Source organism: Heptranchias perlo, chromosome 14 (genome assembly GCF_035084215.1).
Source record: "Heptranchias perlo isolate sHepPer1 chromosome 14, sHepPer1.hap1, whole genome shotgun sequence".
Taxonomy (NCBI): Eukaryota; Metazoa; Chordata; class Chondrichthyes; order Hexanchiformes; family Hexanchidae; genus Heptranchias; species Heptranchias perlo.
The window spans coordinates 57,916,478-57,931,927 of NC_090338.1; positions in this window are offsets into that span (position 1 = coordinate 57,916,478).

The following is a 15,450-nucleotide window of genomic DNA, read 5'->3' on the forward strand; positions in this document are numbered from 1 at the left end:
TTCACAATAGCATGTGATGTTAACATGCCTTGCCGTCTTCAGCACCTCAACGTCTGTCATCATGCTTACTATTGCCTTCTGTTCTCTTACAGGGCCTTCAGCGACCACCGTGACGGCAGAGGGTGATTCCTCAGCGGACCAGCCGACCTCTGAGGGGTACCGTCACATCTGAGCGAGCCATCCACCAGCGCAGATACACACACCTCAGTGGGTCCCCGTCCTCACTTAGTTGGGGTTGCACATGGTGAGTCACCACACACATGTGAGCACGAGCAGACACAGTTGGTAGGGGCAGCTGTAGAGCGTCCGTGTCGGTGGGTGCACTCTTCTCCAGGCTCTGCTCAGCTGGACACAGATGCTGAACCCTGGGGGCCATCCATGAAAAGGAGAATGATCGAGGGGCAGCAGCACATTTGCGAGGTGCTGGAACAAGTGCCACACGCACTCTCCACAATCGCGCAGAGGATGGAGGAGTCCAACTCCTGCATGAGTGGAATGGTGGCACAGGTACAGGAGGGAATCTCAGATACTGTCACAGGGACGTGAGGGCATCTCTGAGACGGTGTCGCGGGTAAGTGCGGGAAAGTCTGCGATGGAGGGAAGGCTAGCCTCCATCGAGCTTCAAGCACGGCTCAATGATTCCATTGAGGTCCTGACAACAGCACTTCGGACTCAGGGTGAGCAACTTTCTGCCACCTTAAACAGGCAGGCAGATACACTAGCACTGGCCTTACAAGGCTTCACACATGCCCTCCAAAATGTCGTCCAGCAGGGTGGTAGGAGTGATGTGAGCCTGGCCCAGGAGAGGGATGATGGCGAAAGGGGACATGGAAGTGGGGGTGCCACTCAAAGCGCCCCCACGTCTCACCCGTTGCCCCCCTCTCAACCAGTACCCGCTATGCTGCCTCCTCTCCAGGTGGTCGAGTCTGCCCCTGCACAGGTGCAGGTGGAGCAGTCTTTGGAGGGGCCCTCCCGGGCACCGAATCCCAGAGGGTGTCGGCTCAAAGCATCTAATCAGTCAGGGGAAGAACAAGAGCAACCTGCCACTACCTGTGCTGCAGCCACAGTGGAAGCACCATGGAGGAGTACTCGTAAGCTTAAGGCGAAGGTTTTGTGAGCACAAAGGGGATGCACAAGGGTGTGTGACGGTTTGTCATGTTTTTTATTTATATTTGATTTTTTTAATGGCACATTAAATATTATTATTGTCACCACTACTGCCATGTCTTGGTCATTCTTGACTGGCTTGTGTAATAAGTCCCTTTCATGAGGTTCACCATGAACACCCACACTTGATGCCACCCATTGGGTCACCCTACAGTGGGTGTATGTGTAGATGCACGATCACTTTGTGCAAGTGCCTGTGGCGCAGCACTGTGTTGTGGAGCTCCACGTGGTGGAGGTGGACGGTGTGCCTGGCGAGGCTGGTGATGTTGCTCGTCCTCGGATGAAGTGATGAATGCAGCTATGGCGCCGCCCCATCCTGACAGTGAGAGATTCGGGGGTCCGCAACGTAGGTAAATGTGTTTGCACGGCAGAATTTAGGATATAAATTAAGCATTTTGAGTGGAAAGACAATGGTGTTGCAATCAAAACTTTGTCTGAAGTGACAGAGTGCCCTGCTGCAATAAATGAGGTACTCCCCCCAACTGTCAAAAAATCCTTTGCATCTCCCACTGGCTGCTGGCTGAAACACGTCTGCTCCAACAGGGAGTGTTTCCCACAGCACGGGAAACATGCTGAGGATCCTTCAAAATTGCACCCCTGCCAAAATCTCCACTCAATGAGGTTTGTCAAGTACCTCAAGTATGTAACTAACTACGTAAAGCAGCATCCCGCCGGCTTTAATTGCTGATTGGTGTCCCAGATTCGGGAGAACCCGGAAGTCAGTGGGTTGGAGCCGGGCTCCGAACCCGCTCTGGGATTCCACCATTTTCGGAGCCCCGCCCCCAACGTACCCGCTCGGCCATCCTAAAATCGGCCCCTTGATATTCAGGATCAGCTTTGTGGCTCTTTTCTGCACCACCTCCAGCATTTGAATGTCTCCCTTGTATTTTGCACCCAGTGTGCTCAAAATAAGGTCTGACCAGAGCACTATGCAGTTTGATTATGACTTTTTCTAACTCGTATTCTACTGTTTTGGCTATATAGTTCAACGTTCTATTTATTGTCTTTGTTGATGTTGCTCTGCATTGTTTGGACAAGTCATTGATGTAAGTTAAAAACAGTAGTGGTCCCAACACCAAGCCTGGGATACCCCACTTACTAATCCACCCCCTACCCTGCAGTAATTCTTCTAACAAGTACCTGTGGTTTTCTACCCTTCAGCTGATTTTGTATCCATCCCCAGGATTTACCCTGAGTGTCCACAGTTTGGAGCTTAATTAATAGCCTTTTGTGTGGAGCTTTGTCAAATGCCTTTTGGAAGTCTAGGTACACCAATCATAGGGCTTCCCACAGTCTACTGAGGTTTCACTTCTTCAAAGAAGTCAAGGAGGTTGATAAATAGTTGCTTGTAAAAGAAAAATGTTCAAGGGCATGGGGAATGAGCAGGAAAGTGGGAGTGGAATAGGTAGTTTAATGGCTCATACTTGATGGACTGAAAGGTCTGTTTCTGTACTGTAATATTCTGTTCCCACTTGAAATCACTGACTCCTGCTGAGGTACAGATCTATGTGCACAGTTCCTCACTCAAGTGGCCATTCTTAATGTGTGAGTTTAGACAGTGATTGTAAGCATTGTATTTGACCTTGGAGAGCCATATATGCAAGTGTGAATCCCTGGATAGTGATCAGGAGTTATCCATGGCAGTTTTCCTCAGTCCCCAGAGCTGCTGAGACCAATTGCAACTGAACGAGTAAGAGTAAAAGAGAGAAACAGATGTGCTGGAAGAGACAAAATCAGTGAGAGAGAGAGAAAAAAAAAAGGGAGAAGGGAGGCAGAGAAAGACAGAAGCGAAAAAAAGAGACAGAGCAAGTGAAACAGAAGCAAAAATGATAACAATGTAGGTTTTGCAAACATTTTTGAACACTTATTAGTACCAATATCCAAAACTAATAGGACACATGATGCTTTGAGAATTTTTTTGGTGGTACCCAGCCTAAAAAAAGTTTGTTCTAGATTTACAGATGAGAAATGACCACTAGGATATTGTACCAAAGGGCTGCCAGGACCAGTGGGATCATACCCCAACGAGAGAGTCAACTCTTCCAGGAGAAGATGGGATACAATTCAAGAACAAGAAAATCAATAAATTTGCACGGCATGTTACCATACTGATGCTGCTCCTATAATTAAAAAAAAACCCAGTTGGGGGTTTTGCAAGCAAGAGCCCTGAAGGTGTACAATGGATAATTTCTGTGGGGTCCTCCTGATCTCCCGCCATTACTTCATCAGAAGATTGGTGGAACCCCTTGAAAAATGAAGTTACGATGGTAGATCAGGAGAATCCCCACTGAAATTCCAGGCGTATTTCTTTAAATCTAGCAGGTGGGATCCTGTCACTTTAAATGATGAAGCACGCATTCAAGAAGAAAGTGAAGCAGAGCGGCTTAATTTGGATCAACTTCATTGGTATTTTCTCCTGATTCTCCATGTAAAGGAGATTTGTGACCCTTTCTAATGGGGCCACTTTTTGTTCTGAATTCAAAAGAAATGAGAGCTGAACTTTCCATGGGGAGAATTTACATAAAATTAATTTTTAACTAAAGCAATACCATGAGAGCTGTGTTAACTGAACAATTTGTTTTCCACCAACTTTACAGACTAGATGCACATCAATACTGGCTTCCATGTGTACCTCAGATCCCTAGATCCCAGAAATCATTCCATAAGTAAACATAATCATTCACCAGGTGGACCTGTAGCAGAATTAATAACCTTCCCCGTGGATGTATCAATAACTCTATAACAGAAAGTGCTTGGTAACCTGACACCCCCTCTAACCCATGCTGATCTGGATGGGTAACTCCCTCCGAGCTGCCCTGCACATGTAACCCTTTCCGTGCCATTGCATGTATATTATTTTATAAATGAACCTAACAAACATACATGCCTGCCCAGAACTTGGCAGATAGTTGCTGCTTCAATGCACAGTGGGAATAAGTGCACAGAACATTCATATCCTTGTATAGGGTATCTCTTATTAAAACATTAATATTTGGCTTGATTCTGTAGTGTATTAACTGATCTCAGCCAAGGTGGCGTTAGGGTGATTACTATTGCCTTCAGAGCCCTGTGTTAAGAAGGGGAAAATCGGGTTCCCGTTTCCAATTGCTATCCAGCAACTCCTGCTGTAAGTGCATGTGTTTGGAGGTTGGGTGAGCACAAGGTCGAATAGTTGTCAAAGTCACTGTCAAGGCTCACATATGAATAATGGACACTTGGATGAGGTGCTAGTGGGTGACCAGCTGTGGAACCATACCCCAGCAGGAGTCTTCAGAAGAGAAGGGGAGGGGAGAAAATTGGCAAGAAAAGAGGAAGAACTGACTATTTATAGTTATTTTCTAAAATGTTCATTGTCTGCAGTGTGGTGCGGAGAGATTCAGAACAGGAAATATTTAGGTTTAATTCCTGGTCTATGTTGAGTTAGCTGATCTCAGCCAGGGCTACTGTGCGAGCACTACAATTGGTATACATTCCCTTGGGCTAAGAAGGTGGGGCGGTATGGAGGTGGAATTAGCTAGGATTCCTGCTCCTGATTATTATCTAAGACCTAGACTGAAAAGTGTGGAAGTTAGGTCATTGCAGCATCAGGCTGCTATGTTCCCCCAAAGTCAAATGGCCTGCTGATTCTCATCGACTAGGCTCACAAATTAAGAACGGCCACTTGGACAAGGTGTTAGAGAAATGATGGCACCCATGGAACCATATCCCAACAAGAACCATAGAACCATAGAAAAGATACAGCACAGAAGGGAGCCATTCGGCCCATCGTGTCCACGCCGGCTCGAAGAACAACCATGTGCCCATTCTAATCCCACCTTCCAGCACCTGCAGCTTACAGCACTTTAGGTGCAGGTCCAGATACTTTTTAAGAGAGTTGAGGGTCCCTGCCTCTACCACCAATTCAGGCAGCGAATTCCATACACCCACCACCCTCTGGGTAAAAAAGATTTTCCTCATGTCCCCTCTAATCCTTCCGCCAATCAGCTTAAATCTATGTCCTCTAGTTCTTGAACTCTCCGCTAGGGGCAACAGGTACTTCCTGTCTACTCTATCTGAGCCCTTCATAATTTTGTACACCTCAGTCAAGTCACCCCTCAGCCTCTTCTGCTCCAAGGAAAACAACCCCAGCCTATCCAATCTCTCCTCGTAGCTGCAATTTTCAAGCCCTGGCAACATTCTTGTAAATCTTCTCTGCACTCTCTCCAGAGCAATTACGTCCTTCCTGTAATGTGGTGACCAGAACTGCGCACAATACTCCAGCTGTGGCCTTACCAGCATTTTATACAGTTCCATCATTACATCCCTGCTTTTGTATTCTATACCTCTGCTAATAACAGAGAGCATTCCGTATGCCTTCTTCACAACCTTATCTACCTGTACTAACATCTTCAGGGACCTGTGCACATGCACTCCAAGGTCTCTCACTTCCTCTACCCTTCTCAATATATTCCCGTTTACTGCATATTCCCTTTTACTGTTTGCCCTCCCTAAGTGCATTACCTCACACTTCTCCGGGTTGAACTCCATTTGCCACTTTTCCGCCCACTCCACCAACCCATTGATATCTTCTTGGAGTCTACAGCTATCCTCTTCACTATCAACTACACGGCCAATTTTTGTGTCGTCTGCAAAGAGTTACCCCATTTAGGAAAGGAAGGAGAAAATTGAAAAAAAATCTGCAGTTTATTATCAGGATAGCTCTTCTGGACTGAGGTAGCTGAAAGGCCAAGGCTTTAATGAAGCCATTACACTCACATCATCTTTCAATGTGGCAATGTTAGGCATTTCCCAATGCTGAACATTTTATCAAATTACTTATATTTTTCCATGAGTCTCACACTCTAAGCAGGATGATACATATATTCACAATCAGACATTAACACATGCTCTGTGAGTGTATTTTTAACTAAAATGCAGATTTCACCTAATTAGGGGTTGTATAGAATGTCACTGGGTGAATGAAGCCACTGTCTGGTTTACATTTGGATTGCCTGCTCCCACCACTGTGAAAGGAATACAAGGTCAACTCTGTGTAAGGTGTAGGGATAAAATACATGACAACCTCATGTAGTTCTAGGAACCCTTTGAAAAAACTTCTTAAAATATATTGTACAATAAACTTTCAACAAATGCATCCCTCATTAGATTATCATTTAACTGTGTTGGAGCCTTCTCATTCACTCCCATTGTATAGAATTCCAAAGGATCGAACCTTCTTCCATTCATTCCCATTCACTCCAACTGTACAAAATTCCTGAACCTAGCATTGCATTATTCCTACTACTATCATATGTCTTACAAAAGAGAAGTTCCTAAATATTTAACAGTTACCTTATTTGCACTGTACAGTTCTTCCATACCACTTAAATGGAAAATAGGTCATTAATTTATTATATGCCAAAACATTTGCTTAGAGACTCTGCAGTGCATTTTGGGTCAGACCTCAATCTGTGTAACATCATGGGTGTATTTCACTGGCAATGACTAGTAAGAATGTAGCTGTAGTGTGTTCACAGGCTTATCTTAATTTGAATCCTGAAGTTCTGAAGTCTAATGAATATTTGCATAACCATCATGCATTATCTTTAAATTATAATTCTGAGCTCCCTGGTGGATCAGCAAGTTGATCCATTGAGTACTGTGCCATACAGACCATGAAGGTCCTAGGTTCTATCCCTGATCTGTGCTAAGTTACCTGAATTCAGACAGAATGGTGATAGGGACACTGCAATTTGACTTTTGTTTTGGGCGGGATCAATTGGCCAGCATTCTCAATTCTGATCATTACGAGTAGGCCTTGCTGGAAGTATGTGTGTCTGGGTGAGGACTGGATTTGACTTGGCTGTACTACCTCCTATGATTAAATAGCTTGCTGACATTTACTATCAAGCCATGGATAAAGCCATTTGATTGAGGTACTGGAAGGCACCTGGCCCCCATGAAACATATCCCAACAAGGAATCAATGCCTTCTGAAAAAAAATATATAATTCTGATTGAAAGTTTATTCTTTTCCATACAGTCAAGTTTCCATGTTTTTCCATTATGATATGACCCACTTTCTAGTATGCCTCTTCCTTTAGCTGGAAAATGAAACAGTCTTGGGGAAGAACAGTGCCTAAGGAGGTATGTTAGCTACCATGGGGGCCAGCAGAAGTCGTTGAGTTGTCAGGAGTTGAATGGGGATGGGACCGCAGGAGCAGGTGGTGGATCTCATGGAGTGAGATGATGAGGCAGATGAGAGAGCAGACTGCAGAAAGATAGGGGTGGATCAGGGCTGGAATGATTGGTTGACTGGGGGGGAAGGTGAAGAATGGGTGGGGAAGAGTGCGCAGCAGAGGCAGCTTACATAGGTAGTCTCAATCTTAGAGATGGAGAAATCCCTGAACACTTCGCACTTGGTATTGTAGGTGAGGGCGGAGGGGGCAAGGGAAAGTGGTTTGAGGAGTTGTTAGTTGTGGAAAAGAGGAACTGAGCAGTATCCTTGCCTCCAATATTGGCTGAGGAGAATGAGTCACAGCAATGCTGGACATGGTGACGAGACCAGTTCTGTGCCAGGTAGGCTCGAGTTTACAGGGCCGCTGTCTTAAAGGAGCAAGGTTGTGAACTATACAAAGTAGAACTACAGGATTGGGAGACAGTGATTGGTTTGTTGGGAACAAGGGCATCGAAGACAGAGGTGATGGAACAGTATAGAAAGTACACAGCAGCAAAGATGTCATAAAGGGGGGAAGGGCCAGAGGAAAGGGAGTTGGGAGTTTGACAGTGAGCAAGGGGAGAGCTTTTTCTAAAGACAATGGTGAAGGAAGTGGGGCTGAGGAAAGGTAAGGAGTAGTAAGAAAGACAACATAAATGGTCAGAGATAGCTTTGTCAGTGATTGAGAACTCAGGAATGGAGAGGCCATGAGAGATAGTGAGGTCAGGGTATGACCTTACTCACAAGGTTCTTTCCTTACATGGGCTGACATGTCCATTTCAAATTGATTACAACAAAGTCTCAAATTAATGAAGTGTCCTCTGCATTGCAGCAGCTTCATGGACAACGCAAGAGGCAAAGAACCACACATCTAAAATAAGTTACCACTGAGAAGTGGCCCCCAGTGCTATAAACCAGATGTGTGGTTCTCTGCCACTTCTTGCGGTGCCCATGAAGCTGCTGCAAACATCTCGTACAGTGCGGAGGAAACGTCATCAATCTGAGATTATATTGTAATCAATTTAAAACAGACACTTGAGCCCATGTAAGGAAAGAGCAAAGTGAGTAAGGCCAAGATATGAAAATCTCAGGCTGTGACAGGAGATGTGTTTCTCCTCTAGTAGAATATCACAGCTCGATAGAACTTAAACACCCACACAAGCCTTGGATAAACAAACTCGACAGAGATCATTAGGAATCCTGTCGGGGAAAATGCGGAGGAGCTTTTTGCTCAGCAAGAGATCAAAGCTTTCTTAAAAGATGGGATGTGATTTGTGAACAATATTCTCACTACCAAGCCCTGTTTAGAGCAACGGTGTAATATGTTCAAAGAAGTTTAGTAACTGCCTGGGCTGACATGTAAGGACCGTCTAGCTTGATTTTTTAAATGAAGAAATGGTTGAGAAATTTTTCTCATCTCATTGCAACGACGTAAATCATGTTGAAACATATCATCATGTCCTTCTGTGGATGACATTGTGACAAAAATGATACTCGACTCTTCTTGTTTCTCTCCATCCACAATCCAATAAATGCTTGCCAAACATTTTTTTCCCACAAAGATCGTCTCCCTGTATATAATTAGTATAGATAACATCAGTGACCATTTGCCTGGGAACTAAATTCACATCAAAAAAGAGATACAATTTGCATTTATAGATTACCTTTAATGTGGATCATCTCCCAAGATGTTTTTGCAGGGTGGATGAGAGAAAAATAAATAACAAGAATGACTATCAAGCCACACAGAGAATTAAGTGACTGAAAACTTGGTTGAAAATATGTGTTTTAGGAAAGTTTTTAAAAGGTTGAGAGGGAAGTGGAGAGGCAAAGGGATTTAGGGAGGAAGTTCTGAGAGTGGGACTGAAGTGACTGAAGGCTCTGCCCCAATAGTGGGGAGAAGGGACTGCACAGAAGGTCAGGGAATTAAAGGACGCAGGAGAGGAGATAAGACTGAAGGCGGCTGAAGTAGGTTAGATCAAGGTTGTGGACTGATTTGAAGATGAGGATGAGGATTTTAATTTCAGTGCACAGGGGTGACAGGAAGTCAGTGTAGGTCAGTGAAGGGCGAGTGGGACTTCATGTAGGATCACATATGGGTGGCAGATTTTTTAAACTGCAGAGGATGGGAGCCCAGCAAGAAGGTCATTGGAGAAATTGGAGTGAAATTCAACTTCAGCAGGAGTGCAAAATGGACAGGTTACATAAACTATGGCTTGCATTCTCTTGAGTTTAGACGGTTGAAGGGTGATCTAATCAAGGTGTTTAAAATGATAAAGGGATTCGATACGGTAGATACAGAGAAACTATTTCCTCCGGTGGGGAAGTCCGGAACAAGAGGGCATAATCTTAAAATTAAAGCTAGGCTCCTCAGGAATGAAAGCAGGAAGCACTTTTTCCACACAAATGGTAGTGGAAATCTGGAATTCTCTCCCTCAAAAAGCTGTGGATGCTGGGTCAATTGAAATTTGAGACCGTTCCGCCATTCTATTAGATCATGGTTGATCTGTACCTCAACTGCATTTACCCGCCTTTTCTCCATATCCCTTGATGCACTTACCTAACAAAAGTTTATTCTTATTCATTTTGTTATAGGGGAGAAATTTTCCACCCTCCTCTCATGCAGGAAATGACTCTGGCTGCGGTTGAGTTCCTTAAGCACAGTTGCCTTTCACTTCCACACAACACATGACCATTCTTCATCTATAAGCCATAACAGTGAGTATCAACAGGCTGTGCTACATGGGGGACATCATACTTCAGCTCAATTATGACCTTACCTGACACACTCACATGAGGGGTTTCCATTAGGAGTCACTGGATAGTCATCAGGAGTAGAAATCCTAATTTATTTTTCAACTCCTTATCCCAAGAATTATGAGACCAATTGTAGCATCACTAATGCAGTCCTGCCTAAGATAAGCTGAATCTGTGACCTTCCTAGTCTATAGAAGACCAACAACAACAACTTGCATTTATATAGCACCTTTAATGTAGAAAAATGTCCCAAAGTACTTCAGACAGGTGTAAGGATAAACAAATGCTGAGCCAAAGAAAGATTACGAAGGAGTGACCAAAATTTTAGTAAATGAGGTGGGTTTTCAGGAGCATTTTAAAGGGTATGGAGAAGGTGGAGTGGCGGAGGGGTTTAAGGAGGGAATTCCAGAGCAAAGGGCATAGGCGGCTGAAAGCGTGTCTGTCAGTAGTGGGATGAAGGGAGAAGGATATACACAAGAGACTGGAGTCAGGAATGCAGAGTTCTGGGTGGAGTTTGCCGAACTGGAGGAAGTTACAGAGATATGGGGAGGTGAGCCCATGTAGGAATTTAAATACAAGAGTGAGAATTTTAATTTTGAGATGTTGGGGGACTGGGAGCTAATGTAGGTCAGTAAGGACAGGGGCAATAAGCAAGCAGGAATTGGAGCGCGAAAGGATACGGCAGCAGAGTTTTGGATGATCTGAGTTCAGTACTCCACTGGGCAGGGTACTTACCAACACAGCTATCCATTCTGATTACAGTCTATGCCTCTTAATTCAAAGTTGCTTAATTAAATCAAATTATTGGATAATTCAAATTATCTGACAATTGAAGTTATTGGCTCCGCCCTATCTCTGTAATCTCCTCCAGGTCTACAACCCTCTAAGAACTCTGTATTCCTCCAACTCTAACCTCCTACACATCCCACACTCCATTGGCGACTATGCCTTCAGCTGTCTAGGCCCGAAGCTCTGGAATTCCCTCCCTAAAACTCTCAGCCTCTCCACTTCCCTCTCTCTATTCCTTTGAGACCCTCCTTAAAGCCTATCTCTTTGACCAAGCTTTTATTCACCCCTTCTAATATCTCCTTCTTTGGCTCAGTGTCAATTTTTTGTCTGATTACGTTCCTGTGAAGTGACTTGGGACGTTTTCCTACCTGAAAGGTGGTATATAAATCCACCTGTTGTTACAATTCAATTTTTTAAGCGCGCAAAATGACTTTGGATTATGACTAGACTGTAAACGTAAAAAATATTCTAATATGATTCACACCAACCACTCTGTTCCCAAAGCTTCCTGCAGTGGTTCACTGAGGTAGTTGTTGAAGTTGCACAAGAGCAGCCTTTCATGCCGATTTCCCCTGCCTCCTCTTGTAGCATTAAGCCTCAATGGACAGAAAACAAACCCATGCCCTGTGCTACCCTTTTTTTTTAATAAAATAATTGAGTCAATTTTGTGCTCGTCGGCAAGGAGGTCTGTCTGTGCTCTGGAATAGAATGCTTTTCTGGTATTAGGAAGATTGTCCAGTTTAATGTATTAGCCAGCTGTTGCAAAATTGCATACAAATAGAACATCTAAATTGTACACTAAATGGGTACAAGTGACATTGCTAATGTACATGCTAATTGGTGTTAAATTATGGACAGTTTTGTACTGCTAACTCACATTCATTAAGCCTTTGGGTTGAGACTGGCCCAAAGGAGAAAAAAATTTCATTCCATCAGTGAGTTGGATGCAAATCATCATATATAGATTAAAAATCTACCACCATCTAAAATCATGTACTACCTTGAGCCTTATTACCACCTTAAGTCATTTCTTTAAGCCTTACTGACACCTTAAATCCTACAGTACCTTAACCTCAGCTACCACCTTAAATTATGTAGCTGAAATCGTGAAGGGGCTACTGTTAATCATTGTGTTGCTTCAGCATTTGCTCTGATAGGCACTTTTAACAAAAAATCTTTTAGGAGTCATGATTTATTGAGAAATTGCTAAGCTGTCAAGAAAACTTTCACAAATACACACAGTTAAAAAGGAGAATTGATTACAGTGCTCAGCCACAAATACAGTCATGTCTTAGTACAAGTAAATGTTGTGTGATAATCACTAGGGATCAGCAAACCTAAACAGTGATAACAGACAAAATAAAACACTCTGAGGTTTGAGGGGATTTTTGAGAGAAGAGAAAGACTGATGGAATCACTGGGTGTTCCACAGAAGCTGAGCCATCTTTTTCCAGCAGGAGTTACTGTATTCTAATCAGCAGTAGGAACTTTGGCTGATTTTTTCACTGCCAAATGTAAGGACACCAAGGCCAATTGTAGCACCCTTACTACCACTTTGTTTGAGATCAGCTAACTCAGCACAGACCAGGCATTAGCATGGGAACTTCCTGGTCTGTATGACTCAGGTGCATTTACCCAAAGCCGTCGGATCTTTTCTCTTTCTCCCTTCCCACTCATTTTCAATGATTGTGTTTGATTGCAGTGAAAATAACAGATTCCCAACAACTTGGACTAATTAATTTACATGGACTTAAGTATTTAATTGTGTCTTATGCATGTTACAGTTTGTATCATCCAGGTCATTTGGATTACTTATTATTTCCATTGCACTGTTGCCAATGCTTTGCAGTCCTGGACCTTTGAAAGTTGATGCTCTCCTCATCTGGCAGCATGGTAGGACAAGATTTCAGCATTTGTGCAAAATAAGAGGGAAGAACTTGCATTTATATAGCACCTTTTACAAGCTTAGGACATCCCAAAGTGCTTCACAACCAAATAATTACTTTTTTGAAGAGTAGCCACTGTTGTTATGAAGGCAAACATGGCAGCCATTTTGTACACAGCAAGGTTCCACAAACAACAAATGAGATAAATTACCACTTTATCTCTTTTGGTGGTGTTGGTTGTGGGATGAATGTTGGGGAAGAGATTGCGAGAACTCACCACTTTTCTTTCCTGGGATCTTTTACTCCCACCTGAACAGGCAGACAGGGTCTTGTTTTTATGTATAATCCAGAAAACAGCACCTCTGACAATGCAACTCTCCCTTAGTAATTCACTGAAATGTCAGTCTAGATTATGTGCTCAAGTCCTGGAATGGGGGTTACATCCACAATTTGCTGAGTTAGAGGCTACCACTGAACCAAGCTGACACTTCTAACTGCAAATTTTTAGTGTATGGGTCAAACTTCACTTCTCTATGCTGAAATTAATCAGCATGTTTTTATATTGTGGAGAGAATTTAGAATTTTCTGAGAAATTCTGATTCGGAGACTGTAAAATCCTAAAAACCCTGAATGCTCCCAGCCACTCGATCAGGTTTTTCTCAGAAGCCTGCTCATTACTGAGCCATGTAACTGCATTTGGATTTTCATTTGAATAATGGTTTGAGGTGTAGGTAAAGAGGATACAAAGACTACTGAAATCAGTTTGACAACCAGGATCTGCTGTAAAGTCTAGGAAATCAGATGAATGCAGCATCAACTCTTTAGCTTAATCATCTCCAGAGACGGTTGTTGCTCTGTGATATATTAATGGTACCTATCAGACAGGTAAACATTGGCCTACCATTCCCAAACCGGCCTTAGGCACATTATCTGATCAGGAACCTGATTACAAATCCTGACTTTGAAATTATGAAAAGGTTAATTATAAGAATCATGGCATAAGAACATAAGATCTTTTAGGAACAGGAAATTATTAGACCAAGCAAGCCTATCCTTTTTGATTGATCTCAACCCCACCTACCTGCCTGCACCCCCACCTACCTGCCTTCTTACCATATTCCTCAATTCTTTTTTCCCTGCAGAAATACTTGATTGCTTCTTGAACCCTTTGCCTCAACAGCTTCACTGGACAGACTTGTACGAGAAAGAGTGCTGCTTCAGTGACACAACTGGCTGTCACTGTCCCCGATACAGCAAGTTATAATTTCTTCTCACCACAAGCGATAAATATAAGATTGGCACTAATGAATCCCATAGGGAATTCAGGAGAAACTTATTTACCCCGAGAGTGGTTAGAATGTGGAACTCGCTACAACATGGAATAGTTGAGGCAAATAGCATAAATGCATTTAAGGGGAAGTTAGATAAACACATGAGGAAGAGGGAGTAGTAGAATATGCTGATAGGGTTAGATGAAGGAGGGAGGAGGCTCGTATGGGGCATAAACACCAGCATGGACCAGTTAGGTCGAATGGCCTGTTTCTGTGTTGTACATTCTATGTAATTCTCACTTTCTTAGCTATGGGGAGCAGTCACTGTCTGATTGAATCGCGGCCACATCAGTCTGACTGCTTTTCATCTGCCAATATTACAACCTATATTGTAAAGAGTATGTACAGTACACACTCCAGATATCAAACTTAGTTACAGATGCAAAATCTTTTAAAAAAGAAATTCACTTATTTGGAATATACAAGGAAACTTCTCCATCAATAGAAAATACCTTGTTGATACAGGAGTCAGAATGCTTTCTTAACAATCACATCAAAAAAAGGAGAAGGATTCTGGGCTATGACCTGCTACCTGAAGAGCAATTAAGCTCCGATTACCCGAGGATCTGCTTCTTTAACAACAATTAGACTTTGTGACCTTTAAGGGACACAGTTACATCTTAGCAGCAGAATAATACCTTGTGCACTACATGATATAACGCTCTTTCCAATATAAACCTGCATATCATCTGACTTGCCATGAGCAACACACACACAGTCTTTTGTCTAGTGAATCTGTCGTACCTGAAGTGTAATGCTTGCTCCAGATTGCCTCAAATATCAGTTAATAAAACAGCAAATCACACAAATTCATAGTCTTAACTTACCTCAGCAACAATTAGCCTCCAATTGACCTCAGGATGTTTCAGAATTTATAAGGCACTGCCAATCTAGAGAAAAATACCCCTCTTTGACAGCAAACGGCTGATAATTGACCTCAGCATGTGCTTATTTCTCTGCAGGAAGTACACTTTGTAGCTGAATTCATCTCTATCCTGATCAGTTTACAGCTTTTCCTTGAAGCATCCCCTTTATGCCAATTAGGAAAGGGCTATGAGGATATTAAGCACTTTCCTCAATATTATGTAATGCATTGTGCATTACATGGTATAATTCTCCTGCCGTTATAAAATCACAAATCCTCTAACTTACCATGAGCATCGCATTCGCTGCAGGAAATCCACTAGTATTTGATTTTTTTTTATAAATGGCACTTCTTGGTTTACATACTGATCTATCACTTTAGGTGTTACTTTAAACCACTGGAACAGAACCTGTGCAGAATGGTCAAAGGGCATCTGATCAAAAAACTGATCAGCCACAAG